This window comes from Macaca mulatta, chromosome 1 (genome assembly GCF_049350105.2).
Source record: "Macaca mulatta isolate MMU2019108-1 chromosome 1, T2T-MMU8v2.0, whole genome shotgun sequence".
In the NCBI taxonomy this organism is placed as follows: Eukaryota; Metazoa; Chordata; class Mammalia; order Primates; family Cercopithecidae; genus Macaca; species Macaca mulatta.
The window spans coordinates 209,406,346-209,419,994 of NC_133406.1; positions in this window are offsets into that span (position 1 = coordinate 209,406,346).

A 13,649-nucleotide genomic window follows, 5' to 3' on the forward strand; every position below is an offset into this window, starting at 1 on the left:
TGTTACTAGTATAAAAATAGGCACTTAGACAATAGAACAAAATAGAGAACCCAGAAATAAACCCAAATGCTTACAGCCAACTGATCTTCAACAAAGCAAACAAAATCAAAAAGTGAGGAAAGGACTCTCTATTCAACAAATGATGCTGGGATAATTGGCAAGCCACATGTAGGAAAATGAAACTGGATCCTTATCTCTCACCTTATACAAAAATCAACTCAAGATGGATCAAGGAGTTAAATCTAAAACCTGAAATTATGAAAATTCTAGAAGATAACATCAGAAAAATCTCTGTAGACATTGGCTTAGGCAAAGATTTAATGACCACAAACCCAAAAGCAAATGCTATAAAAACAATGAAAATAGGTTGGACTTAATTGAACTAAAGAGCTTTAGCACAGTAAGAGGAAGAGCCAACAAAGTAAACAGACAACCCACAGAGTGAGAGAAAATCTTTACAATCTATACATCTGACAAAGGACTAACACCCAGAATCTACAACAAACTCAAACAAATTATCAAGAAAAAAACAAACAATCCCATCAAAAAGTGGGCTAAGGACATGAATAGACAATTCTCAAAAGAAGATATACAAATACCCAACAAACATATGAAAAAATGCTCAACAACACTAATGGTCAGAGAAATGCAAATCAAAACCACAATGCAATACCACCTTACTTCTGCAAGAACGGCCATAGTAAAAAAATAATAGATGTTGGTGCGGATGCAGTGAAAAGTAAGCACTTCTACATTGTTGATGATAATGGAAACTAGTACAACCATTATAGAAAACAGTGTGGAGCTTTCTTAAAGAACTAAAAGTAGAACTACCATTTGGTCCAGCAATCCCACAACTGGGTATCTACCCGAGGAAAATAAGTCATTATATGAAAAAGATAACTTGTGGCCGGGCGCGGTGGCTCAAGCCTGTAATCCCAGCACTTTGGGAGGCCGAGACGGGTGGATCACGAGGTCAGGAGATCGAGACCATCCTGGCTAACACCGTGAAACCCCGTCTCTACTAAAAATACAAAAAAACTAGCCGGGCGAGGTGGCGGGCGCCTGTAGTCCCAGCTACTCCGGAGGCTGAGGCAGGAGAATGGCATAAACCCGGGAGGCGGAGCTTGCAGTGAGCTGAGATCCGGCCACTGTACTCCAGCCTGGGCTACAGAGCAAGACTCTGTCTCAAAAAAAAAAAAGAAAAAGAAAAAGATAACTTGCACATGCATGTTAATAGCAGCACAATTGCAAAAATGTGGAACCTACCCAAATGCCCACCAATCCATGAGTGGATAAAGAAACTGTGGTATATGGTATATATATATATGATGGAATACTACTCAGCCATATAGGAATGAATTAATGGCATTCATAGCAACCTGGATGGGATTGGAGACTATTATTTTAAGTGAAGTAACTCAGGAATGGAAAACCAAACATAGTGTGTTCTCACTCATAAGTGGGAGCTAAACTATGAGGATGCAAAGGTGGAAGAATGACACAAGGACTTTGGGGACTCAGTGGGAAAGTGTTGGAAGTGGGTGAGGGATAAAAGACTACAAATTAGATTCAGCATATACTGCTCAGGTTATGGGTGCACCAAAATCTCACAAATCACCACTAAAGAACTTGCTCATGTAACCAAATACCACCTGCTCCCCAAAATCCTATGGAAATAAAAAACTAAAAAAAAAAAAAAAAAAAAAAAAGAAATACTTGTCAAAAAAATGAATGAGTGAATGAATGAACATGTATAACAGACACATTAGCTCTCCTGGGTAGCTTCCTCTGTAAGGAGGACCTGAAGCCTGATAAAACACTGGCGTTTTGTAATCATGAATATTCTTTAAAGCCTCAGTTCCCTTGCTTATAAAAGAGAAAATTGTATAGTACCTACTTAACAGAATTATGTGAGGATTTAATGAGACATGTCACATAAAGAGATTATCACAGTGTCTGAAACTTAGAAGTTACTCAAATAATGGTATTGATTATTATGTAGAATCATATGTGGTATGTGGTGTTTGTTATAAGTCTATAGATTTAGTCATAAAGTTCCGAATTTGAAATTAAGAAGAAGAAAAATAAAGCCAACATCAGAGATGTCAGAACAGGGAGATGACAAGAAATCAGGCTCTTGGTGACACTGTCAAACAGCTTAATCAAGTCGCATCTGATGCCAGACCTACCTCTGACCTTCTTAGTCATATGAATCCATAAATTGTCTTTATTTTTTAAAGCAGTGTGAATTGGGATTTCTGTTGGCTATACTTCAAGGCGTCCTAAATGATACACAAGGTCATGAGCCAAAACACATGTTTAATCAATCCATACAACAAACATTTACTCAGCACCTACACTATACCAAGCCATTAGACAAACTCAAAGGTTAATAGAGGCCAGATGCAGTAGCTCCTGCCGGTAATCCCAGCACTTTGGGAGGCCAAGGTGGGTAGATCACTTGAGGTCAAGAGTTTGAGACCAGCCTGGCCAACATGGTGAAACTGTCTCTACTAAAAATACAAAAATTAGCCAGGCGTGGTGGTGCATGCCTGTAGTCCCAGCTACTCAGGAGGCTGAGGCAGAATTGCTTGAACCTGGAAAGTGGAGGTTGCAGTGAGCCAAGATCGTGCCACTGCACTCTAGCCTGGGTGACAGAGCGAGACTGTCTTAAAAAAAAAAAAGTTAATATGATAGAACTCTGCCCTCCTGGAACCCACTCCATCCAGTAAGAAAGACAGAAAAGAACATAGTGTCACTATACTTTGTGTGGTGTGGTGTGATGTGATGGGTATATTGAGTCAGAACCTCCTTCCAGCATGCTATGCCACGGTCCCTAGCAGCCAGGACTCTGGCAATTAAGATTCAGCCAATCAGATTCAGTTACACAAGATGTAGAAAATGGAAGGAAGGTGAAGGTCATCTTCCTGTTGCTTTTGCCGTTTCTGCTAACTACACAGTTGTGGAGACATCTGGTTTTTCTGCCGTACAGTTGGTAAAGATGTGGTTTTCCTAGCTTAGTGGACATAAAGAATAAGACAAGAACACCCATTTATTCTGCTGCCAAGGACTGTGGCAGGCACGGTGACGGTGTGGCACATCAGTGGCAGCCTCCTGATAATGGCGGCTCCCTGGTGGTAGCTGTGATGCATTCTGGAGCCAGTGACTTTCTGATTACAGCAGTTATCTTGACGGCCTAGTCCTGGGAGTTGTTCCCGAAACTTCAACTCAAAGTCTGTTTCTTCAGCCTTTGGTGAAGTCTTTATTTTTTAAACCAGTTTGAATTGTGTTTTCTGTTGGCTATACTTCAAAGCATCCTAAATGATACACAAAGCCATGAGCCAAAATACGTGTTTAATCATTTAACACCCTAATAAACTCCTTTCTACTTAAACCAGCTAATATGGATCATGTTGTACGACACCACTATTTTACCTTTCAAAGCCACACTATTGATAAACTGTTGAAACTCCCTTTCACCAGCTTACCTCCACTCATTTCCAATCCATCACCAAGCCCTGTTGATTTCACCTCCATCTTCTCCCTCCACCACCACTACCCTCATCCAGGCCACCATCATCTCCTCTTGGACTGCCAATATTCTCCTACCTATTCACCTAGATCCACTCCACCACCAATCCACTGTCCACAATGCATCCAGAGTGAGCATTTCTGAAGGAAAGTCTGAGGCTTGTTTAAAACCCTCCAATAGGCCGGGCGCGGTGGCTCAAGCCTGTAATCCCAGCACTTTGGGAGGCCGAGATGGGCGGATCACGAGGTCAGGAGATGGAGACCATCCTGGCTAACACGGTGAAACCCCGTCTCTACTAAGAAAAAAAAAAAAATAGCCGGGCGAGGTGGCGGGCGCCTGTAGTCCCAGCTACTCGGGAGGCTGAGGCCGGAGAATGGCGTGAACCCGGGAGGCGGAGCTTGCAGTGAGCTGAGATCCGGCCACTGCACTCCAGCCTGGGCTACAGAGCGAGACTCCGTCTCAAAAAATAAATAAATAAATAAAATAAAAAAAAAAAAAAAAAACCCTCCAATAACCAGAACAGAGAGCCCAGACACAGTAATACGTATACAACCACTTGATTGATGACAGTTCTCCTGTGGGAGGGAAGGGATTGTCTTTTCAATAAGTAGCGCTGGGTCGATATGGAAAAATATGAACTTTGATTTCTACTTCACACTATAAAAAGAAGTAATGAGATAGATCATAATCATATCTCTAAATGTAAAAAGCAAAACAATAAAGATTCCAGAAGAAAAAATAAAATAATATCCGACCTTGGAGGGAGGCAAAATTTTCTTAATAAGGGCAAAATAAGCATCATAAAAGAAAAGATTTAGGCTGGGTGTGGTGGCTCACGCCTGTAATCCCAGCACTTCGGGAGGCTGAGGCGGGCAGATCACCTGTGGTCAGGAGTTCAAAATCAGCCTGGCCAACATGGCGAAACCCCGTCTCTACTAAAAATATAAAAATCAGCTGGGCGTGGTGGCACACGCCTCTAATCCCAGCTACTCGGGAGGCTGAGGCTGGAGAATTGCTTGAACCTGGGAGGCAGAGGTTTCAGTGAGCCAAGATCGCGCCGTTGCTCTCCAGCCTGGGCGACAAGAGCAAAACTCCATCTCAAAAAATAATAAATAAATGATTTTAAAAATAAAAGATTTAAAAATTAGACTTCATTGAAATTAAGAATCACTGTTCATCAGAAGACAACATTAAGAGGGTAAAAAGATAAGACAGAGACTAGGAGAAGATATTTGCAAAATATATATACATCAAGGACTCACTTCCCACATATCTGCTACAAATCAGCAGGGAGAAAACCTCCCAATTTAAAAATGGACTAAAGAGTTAAATAGGCACTTTACACACAGCAAAAAAGAATATTCAGTAGTCCAATAAGCATATGAAACAGTGTCCAACGTCAGTGATCATGAAGGAGATGCAAAATAAAATCACAAGATACTTCTATACCCCTGCTTTGGACCCCAGCTCACCTGTTACGCAAGTGCGTAACATTGGCTGTCTTTCTATCATGGCCCTTAACACATTTACAACGTACACGTTTGTGTGGCTACTGGGTCCACACAAACTCCATCATATCTCTAAATGTAAAAAGCATCTCCTCCACCATCTCCTCCACCAGATCTCAGTCCCACAATGGCAGGCGTGACATCTGCTGCAGACCCTTGTGTAAACAAGGCCTGCTGTAGAATAGGTGTGTGACACACAGCTAGTGGATGAATGAACGAATGAAGGAAGGATGAAGGAACGAAAAAGGCACTATCATTGCATTTTACAGGTCAGGAAACTGAGTCTCCTTTGTTTGAGAAATTTGTCCAAAGTCCCATTACTCGCGGGTGGTTACTAATGCACTTCAGGGTTCAGATCTTACTAGGGAGTAGATGAGTTGTCCTGCCTTGGTTACTGAAAGTTCTAAGACTCTCAGTGGGGGAGGCATCTTATTCAGATGTTCCTAGGTGATCTGAACAGAAAAGCCTTGTAAATATAGTAAGATGAGGGCATGGCTCAAGCTGATCTGTCCTAGGCACAAGCCAAGTTAAGATTTTGTTGTTGTGGTCCAATTCAGGAAGAGACCTGCTTAGCGGACATTCTGGTTTTCTGCTCAGGGGAGAGTCAGGGTGAAGGAAGTCACAGTGTCCTCCCTTGCACCTCTCTGAGCAGCCAGTGGCATGGTGTAGCCCGATTTCCATGTGAGACATCCACATATTCACAAACACAATGTTAAATGCCACTTCTAGGTGTATGCCCAAGAGATATCAAATAAAAACCTGTGCATGCATGTGTACAGCAGCATTTTTCATAACAGTTAAAAAGTGCAACAACCCAATAATTTATCAATGGATGATGAGTAGACAAACAAAATGTGAATATTCATACGATGGAATATTATGCAGCCATAGAAAGGAATGAAGTAGGCTGGGCACAGTGGCTCAGGCCTGTAATCCCAGCACTTTGGGAGGCTGAGGAGGGCAAGTCACGAGGTCAGGAGATCGAGGCCATCCTGGCTAACACGGTGAAACCCTGTCTCTACTAAAAAAAAAAAAAAAAAAAAAAAAAAAAAAAAAAAAAATTAGCCTGGTGTGGTGGCGGGCGCCTATAATCTCAGCTACTCAGGAGGCTGAGGCGGGAGAATGGAGTGAACCCAGGAGGCAGAGCTTGCAGTGAGCTGAGATCACACCATTGCACTCCAGCCTGGGCAACAGAGTGAGACTCTGTCTCAAAAAAGAAAGAAAGAAAAACAAAGAAAGAAAGAAAGAAAGAAAGAAAGAAAGAAAGAAAGAAAGAAAGAAAGAAAGAAAGAAAGAAAGAAAGAGAGAGAGAAAAAGAAAGAAAGAAAGAAAGAAAGAAAGAAAAGAAAAGAAAGAAAGAAAGAAAGAAAGAAAGAAACAAACAAACAAACAAACAAACAAAGAAACAAAGAAAGAAAGGGAGAGAGAGAGAGAGGGAGGGAGGGAAGGAAGGAAGGAAGGAAGGAAGGAAGGAAGGAAGGAAGGAAGGAAGGAAGGAAGGGAGGGAGTACAATATGGATGAACCTTAAAAACATTATGCTAAGTGCAAGAAGCCAGACACAAAAGGTCACAGAGTGTATGATTCCATTCATATAAAATATCCAGAATAGGCAAACCCACAGAAACAGGAAGCAGATTAGTGGCTGCAAAAACTGAGGGGAGGAGGAAAGGGGAGTGATTGCTTCTTGGGTATGAGGTTTCCTTCTGCGGTGATGAGAATGTTTTGGAACGGGATAGAGGCTGTGGTTGCTTAACATTATGAATGTACTCAATACCACTGAATTGTATCTTTAAAATGGTTAATTTTGTTATGTGAGGGGAACCCTGGCTCTAACTGAGAAACCCCTGCAGCACAGGACAAAGGCACAGAAAAGTGGGGTGAATGATATTGAATGTCAGTCTGTTGAATGCATTGCTGTGTGCAAGTATGCTCATGTCCATGTGTGTACATATGCAATGTGCACATGTGTGCATATGTGCATGCATGCATGTGTATGTGAATCTGTGTGTGTGTGTGTGATGGGAGGACACTTGGGCCAGTAATAGGCCATTGAGACCAGACGGAAAGAGGCATTCTCAAAGAGACCACCACAGACTCTTCTGTGAGGACCTGGACCAGAGATCCTAAGGGCCGTTGGGCCAAGACAGGAAATAGATGTTAGCTGTCAAATCGCCTAAAACTACCCCTTATTTTACTAATGAAAAAAGCCAGGCCAGGAGAGTTCTACCTCTTTCCCAGGGCCACACTACAAGTCAGTGGCACTGACTTAAACCCCAGCCAGGTCTCCAGGATTAGGGTCCATGTTTTCTACTTGAGGTGTGACGAGGGTCTTAGGTTTTACCTGGGGTATCCTTCTACTTTGGGCACCCAGCCCTGAGGACACCCAAAAGTTCTGGGCCTCCACCACCCTCTGACTGCTCAGCAGTTTCTGGATCCTGGTGGTTCAGGGGCGTGTTCCAATGTACTTCAACAACAGCAAACATTTACAGAAGTCTGCTCTCTGCCAGGCCCTGGGGAGTGGAAGGTGACAGAATGCATCAGTTATGATTCCTCCCCCCAACTTGAGCAATCCCTAGCTTGTGGGGGCATTAGGTAAACAATCTCAACAGAGTCAGGAGGCCAACAAGGAGGCAAGGGCCCCTGAGAGGGCATCTTGACTGCTATCAAAGAGGAAACTGAGGCTCAGAGGATCCCTGACCTGGCTGAGGCCACCCAACCCAGATGCAGCTAAGCCTAGAATTTGAACCTGATAACCTACAGGTCACATTTGGCAGGCTTCCCAATCCACCTCCAGGGAAAGGTCTTGTGATTCATGGCAATATCCTGTCCCTGAATAAAGAATCTTATCACAAGTCCCTCAAATCTTACGTGACTTCCTCCAACTGTTGACGTGCTGATTAATATGTAACCTACTGACATGGAAAAGGACACTGATTTGTGTCTGAATCATGAAGTTTACTGCCTTACATGTAGAGCATTTTCATCTGTGTGATATAACCTGTGGTCAATGATTGTAACCTCTGTATCGTGCCCTCCAACGAGAAAGGAAAAATCTGAAATGAGGAGCCCCCTGCCCCTTCTCCTAAACTTTCTTATAAAAGCAATCCCACTTGTTACAGACTTGGGAAGATGCCTAATGGTGTTGGTGTGTCTTCCAGGTCAATCCTCACATTTGGTTTCTGACAAACTTTTATCAAATTACTTCTGCCTTAACAGCCTTAATTTTGGTCAACAAACCCAATATATTTGAGTCCGAACCCATGCTTTTAGAATATAGAAGGTAGCAGAGCAGAGAGTGTGGACTTAGGGGTCACCTCGACTTGTGTCCAAATCCAAGGCTCAGCACCTTATTGACTGTGTGCCTTGGATGACACTTCTCCTTGCCTTAGTTTTCTCATACATGAAATAGAAGCATGAATATGTCTACTTCAGGGAGTGGGTGGGAGAGTTAGTTGACATGATGCATGGAAATGGTGGAGCCACTGTCTGGCACATAACAAGTGCTCAGTAAGTATGAACTGTTTACCTTATGCCCTTAACCTGCCAGCCCCAGACTTTTCAGGCTGTAAGAGAGGGTAGAGGCCAGGTGGCTCCTCTGGGATCTTCCAAGGGGCACAAGTCAGGTCCCTCTTCCAGGCTGACCTTGTGTACAGTAAAGACTTTAAGCTTGCCAAAAAGAGGTCTGGCCTTTGTCCTTGGTAAGTAATCTCTGTTTGTCTGGGGGTCTTGGGCTAGCCAGATAGCAACACTTGGATGTAGCATTGGAAGACCAACCACATGATTTAGGGGAGGAGCTCTGGGTCACACTATCTCAGTTGATCTGGAGACTGAAATCAACCACATGGGCAATCAATCAATGCTGCCTGTGTAATGGAGGCCCAATAAAAACTCTGAACTCCAGAGCTCAGGCGAGCCTCCATGGTTGACAATACTCCATGCACATCGTCATATGTGGATGCTGGGAAGTAACGCATCCTGGCTTCAGAGAGAGAGGACAGTGGGAACTCCACATCTGATACTTCCCTAGACTCTGCTCTATGCACAGCTTCCCTTAACTGACCTTAATCTTTATCCTTTCCCTGTAATAAACCATAACCCTGAGCCCAATAACTTTCAGTGGATTCTGTGAGTCCTAGTGAATAACAAAATTTAAGGATGGTTTTGGAAATTCCTGGACTTGCAATTGATGTCAGAAGTGAGGGTGGGCCTGGCCAACATGGTGAAACCCCGTCTCTACTAAAGATACAAAAAATTAGCTGGGTGTGGTGGTGGACGCCTGTAATCCCAGCTACTCAGGAGGCTGAGGCAGGAGAATCGCTTGGAACCGGAAGGCAGAGGTTACAGTGAGCTGAGATCACGCCATTGCACTCCAGCCTGGGTGACAGGGTGAGACTCTGTCTCAAAAAAAAAAAAAAAAAAAAAAGAAGTGAGGGTGGTTGCCTGGGCACGGTGGCTTATGCCCATAATCCTAGCATTTGGGGAGGCCAGGCAGGTGGATTGCTTGAGCCCAGGAGTTGGGGACCAGCCTAGGCAACATGGCAGAACTTCATCTCTAGCTAAAAAAAAAAAAACGAGGAGAAGAAGAAGTGAGGGTGATCTTGTGGATTGTGTTCCATCTCAGCTATAGTTGGCCAAACCCTCACACCCTGGCATGTTAAACAAATGAGAAAGTGATCGAGTTTTCCAGAACAGCTCATAGTCAAAGAAGATGCATCCAAACCCTGCACGGAGTGCTTTAATGCAAAGAGAGGCCAGGCGTGGCGGCTCATGCCTGTAATCCCAGCAGTTTGGGAAGCTGAGGCAGGTGGATTGCTTCAGCTCAGGGGTTTGAGATCAGCCTGGCCAACATGGTGAAACCCTGTCTCTACTAAAAATACAAAAATATTAGCTGAGTGTGGTGGCGCATGCCTGTAATCCCCGCTACTCAGGAGGCTGAGGCATAAGAATCGCTTGAACCCGGGAGGCAGAGGTTGCAGTGAGCCAAGATTGCACCATTGTGCCCCAGCCTAGGCAACAAGAGTGAGACTCTGTCTCAAAAAGAAAAAGTAAAAACAAACAAACAAACAAACCATAACCTTGCATTATATCTAAAATTATTTTAGAGTGGATTTGAGGTCTGGTGCAGTGGCTCATGCCTGTAATCCCAGCACTTTGGGAGGCTGATGTGGGCGGATCACTTGAGGTTAGCAGTTTGAGACCAGTACTTTTTTTCCTTTTCCTTTTTTGTTTTTTGAGACAGGGTCCGGCTGTGTTGCCCAGGCTGGAGTGTAATGGTGCCATCTTGGCTCACTGCAAGCTCCACCTCCCGGGTTCACGCCATTCTCCTGCCTCAGCCTCCCGAGTAGCTGGGACTACAGGCGCCCGCCACCATGCCCAGCTAATTTTTTGTATTTTTAGTAGAGACGGGGTTTCACAGTTTTAGCCAGGATGGTCTCGATCTCCTGACCTCGTGATCCACCCACCTTGGCCTCCCAAAGTGCTGGGATTACAAGTGTTTTGTTTGTGTTTGTGTGTGCGTGTGTGTGTGTGTGTGTGTGGTTTTTTTTTTGAGACGGAGTCTCGCTCTGTTGCCAGGCTAGAGTGCAGTAGCGCAATCTCAGATCACTACAACCTCTGCCTCCTGAGGTAGATTCTCCTACCTCAGCCTCCTGAGTAGCTGGCATTACAGGTGCACACAACCACACCCAGCTAATTTTTGTATTTTTAGTAGAGACGGGGTTTCACCATGTTGGTCAGGCTGGTTTCAAACTTCTGACCTCGTGATCCTCCCACCTTGGCCTCCCAAAGTGCTGGGATTACAGGCACGAGCCACCGTGACCAGCCCAAATTTTTTATTTTTTGTAGAGATGGGACCTCACAGTTGTCCAGGCTGGTCTTGAACTCCTGAACTCAAGTGATCCTCCTGCCTCTGCCCCGCAAAGTGTTGGGGTTATAGGCATGAGCCACCGCGCCCGGCCAACTTCCTATTTTTCTGAACAGCATCTTCTCCAGGTTGGTTTCTCATCCTCAGACTTGTTGCCTCATTGTCCCAAGACAGCTGCTGCAGCCCCAGGCACTGTGGTTGTGTCCAAAGAGGAGAAGGAAGAAGCAGTGCTGTGTAACAGGAAAGCAAAAACTCCTGGAAATGTCCATGAACATTTCCACTTAGATCTAATTAGCCTGAAGGCTCCTAACTCTGAGGGAAGCTTCAAAGTGACCACCTGGCTTTTCCAGCCTTGGTGATGGAGGCAGAAAAGGGCACAGGGATTGGGAATGGCAGGCTCCTCGCATGCACCACACTGCCTCTGTTCCTGACATGACCTATAAGCTTTGCACTCACTCTGCCCAGATACTCATTCCACAGCCTGGGTCCAAAGATGCGCCAGGACAGGCAGAGCTGCGGCTGCCACTGGTATTTCTGCAGTGATAGCTGCCCAGGCCTGGGGACTGTGGCACAGTGTCCAGGGGCAGAGCATGGGCCCTCAGGGCCGAGGGCGGTGTTTTCCCCATTACCAGTCCAGCAGCGAAGCCCAATGTGTCAGGGGCTGGCAGACAAAAAGAGCAGAATCCTATGGGCCTCTCCCACCTACTGACAAAGGAGGGGAGGTGACAAAGGAGAGTAAGAGGAAAAAGAAGTGACAGAGAGGATGATGGAGAAGAGGAGGTGACTGAGAAAGAAAAGGTGATGGAGAACAGGAGGTGGAGGAAAGATGAGGGTTATGGAGGAGAAGGGAAGACAGGAGGGTATGTGGAAACCACGATGCTGGGCAGCAGGAGACAAGGGGGCACCCAGCAGACAGGCTAGGTGGACGTCCTGGGTCCTAGGTGGGCAGCTGGTCAGGCCTGACATCGACCAGCAGGTTCACGAGCATAGCCAATGCCTGGAGGGAAGAACAGGGGCTGAGGAGACACAGGGGTAAGCCCTACCTGGGGGATTAGAGGTGACTTCCCAAAGGTGGTGACCTCCACACTGGGGACCTGCAGCTCCCTAGCCAGGCTCCTCAGCCTGGCCCCTGCCCCTTCCCAGCCAGTCCCACTCCAGCCCAGCCCAGCAAAGAACTCATGCTCAGTACATTTGTTGAATGAATAATTTAAAACCTATAGAGCAAGCAACAAGGCTACAAAAGCTGGACAAAATTGCCCACTTAAGCCGGGCGTGGTGACTCACGTCTGTAATCCTAGCACTTTGGGAGGCTGAGACAGGTGGCTCACCTGAGGTCAAGAGTTCAAGACCAGCCTGGCCAATATGATGAACCCGTCTCTACTAAAAATACAAATATATATATATATAGCTGGGCGTGGAGGTGTGTGCCTGTAATCCCAGCTGCCCAGGAGGATGAGGCAGGAGAATTACTGGAACCTGGGAGGCGGAGGTTGCAGTGAACTGAGATCGTGCCACCACACTCGGGCCTTGGTGACAGAGTGAGACTCAGTCTCAAAAAAAAAAAAAAAAAAAAAAAAAGCCCACTTGCACAAATGCAAAGAAAAGGTTATCAAGAGCACAATGTGGGCTTTTTCTCCCAAGGGTGAAATAAGAAAAGCAGCAAAATCTGTGATTGGGGGAAGGAGGTTCAGGCTGCTCTGAAGAGAGGGGTCTCTGTTAGCTGAAAGGCATCAGGGACAAGAACATCTGCAAGATCCATTCCAGCAGCGACAGAAGCCCTCTCGGCCCCTGCCCCAGCAGGTCCCAACTCCCTCTGCCCTGAGCCCTGGCACCTGCCTCCAGCTGCTGCACTCCCCTCCATCTCATCCAGGAAAACCTTTCTAAAACGGCAATCTTAAAATGACATGCCCCTGCTGTGCTCCAAATCATGTAGGATCTTTCCATGGTCAGCCCACACCTTCACCACTTCTCCCATGCTCTAAAACCCTCCATGGCTCCCCACTACCAGCAGGTCTCCCCACCATGACTCTCAAGGGCCTGTGTGATTTGGCCTGGCCCATGTCTCCAAGCTCATACTAACCTCCCCACCTCACCCATCTCTGCGCTCTGGCCACCTTGGCTTCTCCCTGGTCCTTGAACCCCATACCCTCAGCTCCTGTGTTGTCCCCCTGCCCTCAGCGCTGTGGCTCCTCTTGGCCCAGCTGACTCCTACACATCCTCCAGATGCCTGTCCTGCCTCCTCGGTGACCCTACAGGTCCCTGTGCAGCCCCACCAGTGCACTCACCCCAGAACCCAGGAGAGCCTTAGAGGCAGGCTGTGTCCCCAGCACCCATCCCCAGCACCTTCATACCTATTTTTTATCCCCACAAATGGAAGAGATGAATGGCCTGCGGTCCATCGTCGTAACAAGACCAGGCCTTGGGGCCCTAGCCAGGAACCTGTCAGTCGCCCTCACATCTCTCTGCCCTTGAGAGATGGGGGCTGATGTTATTTCTCAAGAACCCGCTGTGCCAGGCAGTTTGCATGGGCTGCTTCCTCTGATCCTCACAACAGCCTAGGAGTGGGTGGCATCGTTCCCAATGAATGGCCCAGGGAAGAGAAGGACCCATCTGGAGCTGGACAGCAGCCCCACGGCTTCCGTGGTACAGAGGGATTGGGGCCAGCCTGGCTGACTCAAGAGCTCCTCCCCACGGCACCCCAAGGCCTGGGGTTTGACTCATCAGGGCAGGTACCAAAGGTGG